Source organism: Electrophorus electricus, chromosome 14 (genome assembly GCF_041902795.1).
Source record: "Electrophorus electricus isolate QZ-2024a chromosome 14, ASM4190279v1, whole genome shotgun sequence".
Taxonomy (NCBI): Eukaryota; Metazoa; Chordata; class Actinopteri; order Gymnotiformes; family Gymnotidae; genus Electrophorus; species Electrophorus electricus.
The window spans coordinates 22,775,132-22,782,500 of record NC_137510.1 but is presented as its reverse complement, the minus strand read 5'-3'; positions in this window follow the sequence as shown (position 1 = coordinate 22,782,500).

The window sequence follows — 7,369 nt, the reverse complement described above, 5'->3', positions numbered from 1 at the left end:
ACTTTTTTTCCTGTAGGTGTGCTGAACTTGTGAAAGGGTATTGAGTTTTAAGTATATTTTTTTAACTGAAATAACTTTTTTAAAATTCCATTTTACTAATTATATGTAAAGGTGTTAAATTTAAGGGCACATGTTTAAACATGTTAAAGGTTGAATGGATAATGTTACTGTAAGTCTAGTAACATTAGTTAAAGTGTACATGAGTACCTCTGCACTTCATTTTATGACACACACACACACACACACACACACACACACACACAAACACACACAAACACACACAAACACACACAAACACACACAAACACACACACACACACACACTCTCTCTCTCTCTCTCTCTCTCTCTCTCTCTCTTACACTACATTGAATATTATGACACTTTGATGAGTGGCCACTAGCGGAGGAAGGTGGTGAGTGAGTGAGTGAACCTCTTGTCAGACAGGTAAAACACTCCAGTCTCATCAGAGGTCACCTGACTATGCACACAGCCTCCTTTAAATCCATGTGCCCAATTTGTTCATTCCCGCATCCTGCTCATGTGCTATATTTATGAGACACATAACAGTTTTATTAACTACCTGTGTGGAGGCCTGCAGTGATAACCCATGCTTGCCATAAAGATTTGCCTTTTGTCATTCTACTCTTATAGTTTCATATGGTAGATTTTAGGTTTAAGACCTTGACGCACAGCCAAGATATCATAAAGTCTGGTTTTTGAGCATTGTAGGTAGTACAATCCAAATGTGAAGTGGAATTTTGGCCTCAATGACATTAGTTACAATATTGATCAAATTTGCATATTCAGAGGCAATTTAAAGGAAGAACATTGTTTATTCCACTTCAAAAGCAATAAAAGGTCTTAATGTTTGGTCAGACCTGCTCAGAAACGTGCTGTGAGACGAGGCGAGACGAGACGAGACAAAGACAGAAGGAGGCCAGCAGCATCCAGCACCCAGACCTCAGCCAGCAGCTCTGACTAAGCAGCTCTCCCATTCAAATAGACTAGAACATCTCACGCCATAAAAGATCAGGTTTCATTTAACATCTACTAACTCAGAGGACCCCACAGAGGCTTGTCATCTTGGACAAGACGAGCGGTTTTCCCTGAGCCTGGGCAACCAGTGATAAGGCAGTCTAGTCTGCAGAATGATTAATCTCCTTGGAAGCGAAATGAAGAATGAATCTGGGATGTCCAGCTACCACAAACTTTAAACAATTTGACTTCTTGCTTTAAGAACGGCAGGAAGTTAATTTGAGAGTGTGAGTAAGAACGCCACTATTACATCCAAAAAAGCATCAGATAGAGTGAGTCAGCGTAAGTAACTGTGTCTGGGTCTGCGTAGTATCTGAAGCTGTGGTGCTGAGCGTGGGTGAACAAATCTACCGGAAGCTGAGGGTGGGAGATCAAAGTGCTTACAAGGTTCAAATGCCACTTATGCAGACATGCTGGGACACCGGTCATAAATTATGCAAGAGCTATTACCTGTCTCCTCTAAACAGGTTTGGTCTTTGTCATGCCACTGCTATCTTTGACTATCACCTCCGCTGAAGACAGGAGAAGGGATGAGAGGGAAAGTTTGACTCTGGGGAGGAGATTTAGTTGGGCAGGGGAAAGCACTTTCATTCAAGGAGGAGATAAAGAAAGTGAACTGCTGCCACAGCGGCAAATCAGGTAGACGAGTCTAGCCCTCAAAAGCACTGTGGAAGTGTTGTGCAAGATTTCTTTGAGCTGCCAGGTACGACTTAATAATGATTTACAGGCGTGTTACTGTCTGACCAGCCTGAAAGATTGTTAAACCTACAACAGGGAATTAACAAAGCACTCTTGGCTCGGTGATGCATGAGAAATGAATTGTGCCTAGAGAAACAAATGGGCTGTTATGGTGTTAAATACAGACTGTATCAGACCATATGGTGCATCCCAGTCATTCCCAGTGCATATGCACTTCTCACAAAGGATCTGATCCATATGTGAAGCTAGTACGATGTTACTGCCACTCTGTGGTGGAGCTCGGAGACGAGCGATCCCGTGGGACGGGCAGAGGCCAGGGCAGGTTCGCTGCCGAGTCCTGCGTTTGAGGTGGGTTCATGGGGACAAGGTTGCTGCTATTGCTCCCACCGGGCCTGGCCCTCCACCAGTTCCACACGTCCCACTACATTACGCACCTCCACCCTTTCGGCGGAGCAGCTGCGTGGTATGTCATTGGTGCGATGGCAGACACTCGAACATTAATAATATTTGGCATAATCTGAAGGGTATTGCCTTCTCACCCTTGGCAAGCTGACATGAGGCCGGACCATATATGCAACAGAAAGCAGAAGAGAAACAGAGAGAGTATAAATCCTGCTTACGCTCAAACAGCTGTTTTATTAGCTGACCCTACTATAGCTCATTTCTATGACCTATATTCTCACGTGTAAAAGGTGTTAGGGATCAGTTTTACGAATGACAAAGCACCAAGCCACTCTCTTGACCATGCTGATTCAGCTGTGGGCAATCGCTGGCCCACCCGGGGCTTTGTTTTCTTTATATGTTTATATCCAAAAATGAGCAAGTTCCAACCTGATTTGAAAGGAAAAAGAAATCATGACCATTCTGAAAAGTGATACTGTTTTTTTTAATGAATAAGTGTCAACTCCTCTGTCAAAGTAGATTCTGTGCATTGATGTTTCTGCCAAATACTTTCAAGAGCATGTATATTTGAAATTGTGTATTATTTATATCCTCATGCGTTGCTTTTCCAAAGTACTATAATGTATTTGATGAATTCTCTTCGCCTGTCATCCCATACCCATCACCCAGCAGGAACTCTTTGATCTTGTTACTATCTGTCTTTACGATGTGCTGTAAAGATGTGAGGTGTCCATTTTATGGACTAGGACTGTAAATATGAATTACCTGCTACATAGATAACCAGAAGAATGAAATAACATTATAAATGCATCACATTGTCACCAGTACAGAAAAAGCAAAGATTTGTTCCTAGCTGCTGATTAAAAAACCCCAAAAACAATTGTATAAATACTTGGCATACTTGAACTTCGCTGCACTTGGAATTTTGATAGGAGTAGATTTATAGAAACAATGGCCTCAATCGTCTGTCTAAATGAGAAGTAAAATAGCAGTAATAATTTTGCCTGGTGACACAAATTTGACAGTAATTTGCCTATTTGTAGCTAAACACCCTCTCCCCCCATCTGTCACACACACACACACACACACACACACACACACACACACACACACACACACACACACACACACACACACACACACACAGCAGTTAAGTCCTGGAAAGGAAGCAGAGGGAATAACATTTGGTTTCTGACTGGAAGTCCATTTAGCACATCTGCACTGTCTAGCATCACAGATTGCTGTTGTACTAAAGAGCTGTTTGTCTAGCTGTGAGCATCGTGTGCCAAAACTTGTTCAAGTTCCCTAGATGAGAGATCCATCTTGAGTGGAGATAGCGAGCCCATCCCACCCGTCCTACAATGATAAGCACTGGTACTTGCTTCAAGTGTGGCTTAAAACTTGGCTATCAGCTAATCAACTATATAGTCATATTTAAATTCCCATAAAAATTAATGGCGTTATTGAAAATTTGTATTAAACCTACAGCAGTTTTTTAAAGAATTTTCTTTTTTGCCCAGAAGGGTCTCTGGGGTCTCCCAGCGTTCCTGGATTTGGGTCTGTGTGATGCTCTTGGCTGGCTAAAGCTTCTAGAAGGAGAAGACGCGTGGAACTCAAAGGGTCCTCCTGGTGCAGGGTGTATGTCAGAGCCATGTGTGTGAAAACCTTCTGACAGAAGCTTGAAGCAGCGCTCGGCCAACGAGAGATAACAAACAGGCCACCAGGTCCTACAGTTGTCTGGAAATCCCGAAATCATACAGCAGCATTGAGTCATGTTTCCTTAAAAAAAAGAGTCGGGGGTGGGGGCAACAACACGATTCCGTACGAACCCGAATTCTCAGAACACAGCGTTAACTATGGCGATGCACAGATGTCTTAGAATATTTTGGCAATTCATTACTGAAGATCCAGCTAACATGCAAATGAAAATGATGTAGGAAGAAAGAACAGCAACGATCTCTGCACATGTGAAATTAAGGACCTGCGTTTCACACGCACTTAAATGAAACAAGCTGTGGTCCGCTTGAATAGGGAACAGAAATCTAGCCATGAAGTGCACTGGTGTCTGAAGATGAAAGTGTTACAGAGTAGCTCAGAAGCTACAAAGAGGAAGAGCGAACCCACAGTGCAGTAGGGAAAGACAGCGTGGCTATGACAGTCTAGCTGTGATAAATATTCAGCACTGGTGTTTAGCATAAGATGTAGCATGTGTACTTAACCGGACAAGGTGCGCTCACTGAAATTCCTTGAATGTAATGATAGAATAAAAACGCATATGCCAAACAGGGATGATTTATACATTCATCACAAAGTTGATGTGATGAAATTAAAAGAAAGAGTGATGAAATTAAAAGAAAGATCCGAAACTAACACGTGGAGCCCGCTCTGCATGTGGTCGCCGGTCAGATTGCCCTACTTCTGCTGTCCAGCAGAGCCGCTCTGTAGTAAGCGCTGTGAGAAAGCGTGGAGAGGAGCGATCACTGTGCCTTCATCAAAACCACATGTGCTTGCAGCTACTCCATATGGCCAGAGTTAAGGCCAAAGGGAAGACTCCCAGGTAGTTTACATACACCATTTAGATTCTCCCTGCAAAGAATGATCTACTGGTAGCATTATGAGCCAAGGGATGTGCACCAGTGATAATGTATTATCCTTTGAAAAATGGCTGTTTCTAAAGGGGAAGGGGGGCACTATTTTCTTTGAACACCTATAGGAGAACCACTCAATCAGATTGTTGGGTCTATGTTCTGCAGTGGATGAAAACCTCTTCTAGTCCTTGTGGAGTGCGTTCTTCGGCCCAGCCAGGTATCACATTTGAACCAAACCCCGGTGTTCATTACATGCAAGGGCTTCGGGCTCCTGTGCCCAGGCACATCCATTGTGTGGTAATCGTGTTGTCACTGTGCGACAGTAACCCGAGACTTGCCCTCGTCCACAGCGCCATCTGAGATTGCCTCTCCAGGGGCGCAGTATTACCTCTAGGCCTCTCGGTTGGTGTCTGAGAGGAACATGTAGTTTGTTCCCACAAACCCTATTACTTATTACTTCCATTACTTTTTTTGTGCCCAGGGAAATTTAAGAATGAGAGAACCAGGGTGGCATTTAAGACTGGGGGAGGGGGGGTTGGCTGACTGGAGTCCCTGTAAACCATTCATTCTGCTTAAGACAAGAAGAGGCTGCAGGTGGGTCTAATGATTCACAGACCACAGCCATTTCTGATAAGATCTTGGAAAATATGGCAGAGGCTACTACGTGTAGCAATATTAAGCCATGTTAAATGAGTCAATTTTTGTAGCTTGGTTCAACAATAACAACTGCAAGATTTAGTAACACATGTTACTGTGCTGTTGGTAATTACATAAATAAACAAAAATCTGAATCTCAGTCACAGCACTTTAACACAATCATTAATTCCCTTTTAAACACAAATGTGTTCCGGTGTTTATACTTTTTCTGCACACATTACAATATCCAGAAGTGTAGTCAGGCAAACTAGTTTGACTAAACTATACAATACATATATGAGCCTCAGAATGTCATGAGATGCCCAAATAGCTTTATATAAGTATGTGCCTGTTGGAATAATATTCTAACACACAAAGATATGACAGGATTTTATTTGATAATAGTTCGAAAATAAATTTCAGATAAACAAAATTTTTATTTAATTTTCTGTGTATTTAGCACTAATTTTAGTACAGATAATAAGGTTTTGAATTTTAGCCAAAGGGGGAAGTACATTAAACTGATTTATTATTATTATTTATTATTTGGACTTGAAAAATATAGTTTGTTAATGGGAGGCAATGTAAAACCAATAAAACCTACTAATGGTTAAGTTACAGTCAAGGTCTCTGCTGATCAGTAAACATCTACTTGAAATGGCCAATCCAATGCTTATATGCTGTTCCAATTCAGGAATGTTTAATTTACAAGAAACAAGAGAGAGATCCTGTGTCTTACAAAGAAAGCACATAATTATGAGCCTGATTGAAAACTACACGGAACAATTTACATGATAAGGAACGTAAACTTAATAATGACTAAAGCCTGTGCACTGAGATGAAAACCACTTCGTCTGCATGGCGATAAATAATTCCCAGACCTTTATTTATCGGAGATTCTGAACTCTGCTGCCGCACGCCCACATATGCAGCTTCCCGAACATCACTGCCATATATGGCACAAAGGTCTATGGCAAACCGCATGGGGAATATGTGGGTTTGTCCCATGCAGTATGCCTAGATGACACATCATATCTTAATGTACAACACCTACAGAAGTAAAGCCTTACAGATACGGGCAAATGCCTTCTTCATACAGGGAGGAGGCACTACTGAACACATACTGCAAGTGCCAGCTGATAAGCAGACAGAATACATCTTGCCACGTGTAGCGCTAAAAGCTCAGATAGCAGTAAATGACGTCAGTCTAGAACAAGTACATTCAGTTGGCAAGGAAAATACTTTGCCTTAAAATTAAATCCTAGGGATCTGACTTCATGACTTCTGTGATTCATCCATGAATATCACTTGGGAAGGGTCCAGTTCCATTTTCCTGTATCCAGCAAGTCTTCATAAAACCCAAGGGTGAGATGCAAATACACTGCAAGCTTGGACATGCAAAATTGCAAAACAAGCCTTCTATTGTATTTCTGAAAAGCAGTTCTTCCATTCATCAGTCTATAATAAACCATGGCATGTACCACTAAAATGTTCCTACATGAATCTAAATTACATTTGCTGATCAATTAAATCACTCATTCCCACATTTAAACCATGTGGTGCCTCTCCAGAACGGCTCCACACCATATAGTTAAAGAACTATAAAGAACTGCTCACGTTTCTGTCTGCGAGTCCTGCAGCTGTTACCAAAGCGGTTCATTAAGTCTTAATTTGGTGTCATAAGTGCAATCATTAAGGTGATCCACTCTGCAATCTACATAATGACAGAGATCATCTTTAATTTAGCTCTAGTTTAGATTATTCGAATCATTACAATCATCACTGACAGTTCTCATCTCCAGTTCCGATTAATTGTGGAGTTTGAGCATTCACTTTTCATTTGTTAAGCTAAATTTTGCTGTTGAAGATGGAATAACAGAAGTGAACCAAGATTTAGCTGCAAATATTTGGGCAGCACGATGCGATATGGACTACAATCATATGCTTTAAACCTTCATGTAGAGTAAAAGCTGTACAATCAGACCTAACAAAAATAAATAATGCATAA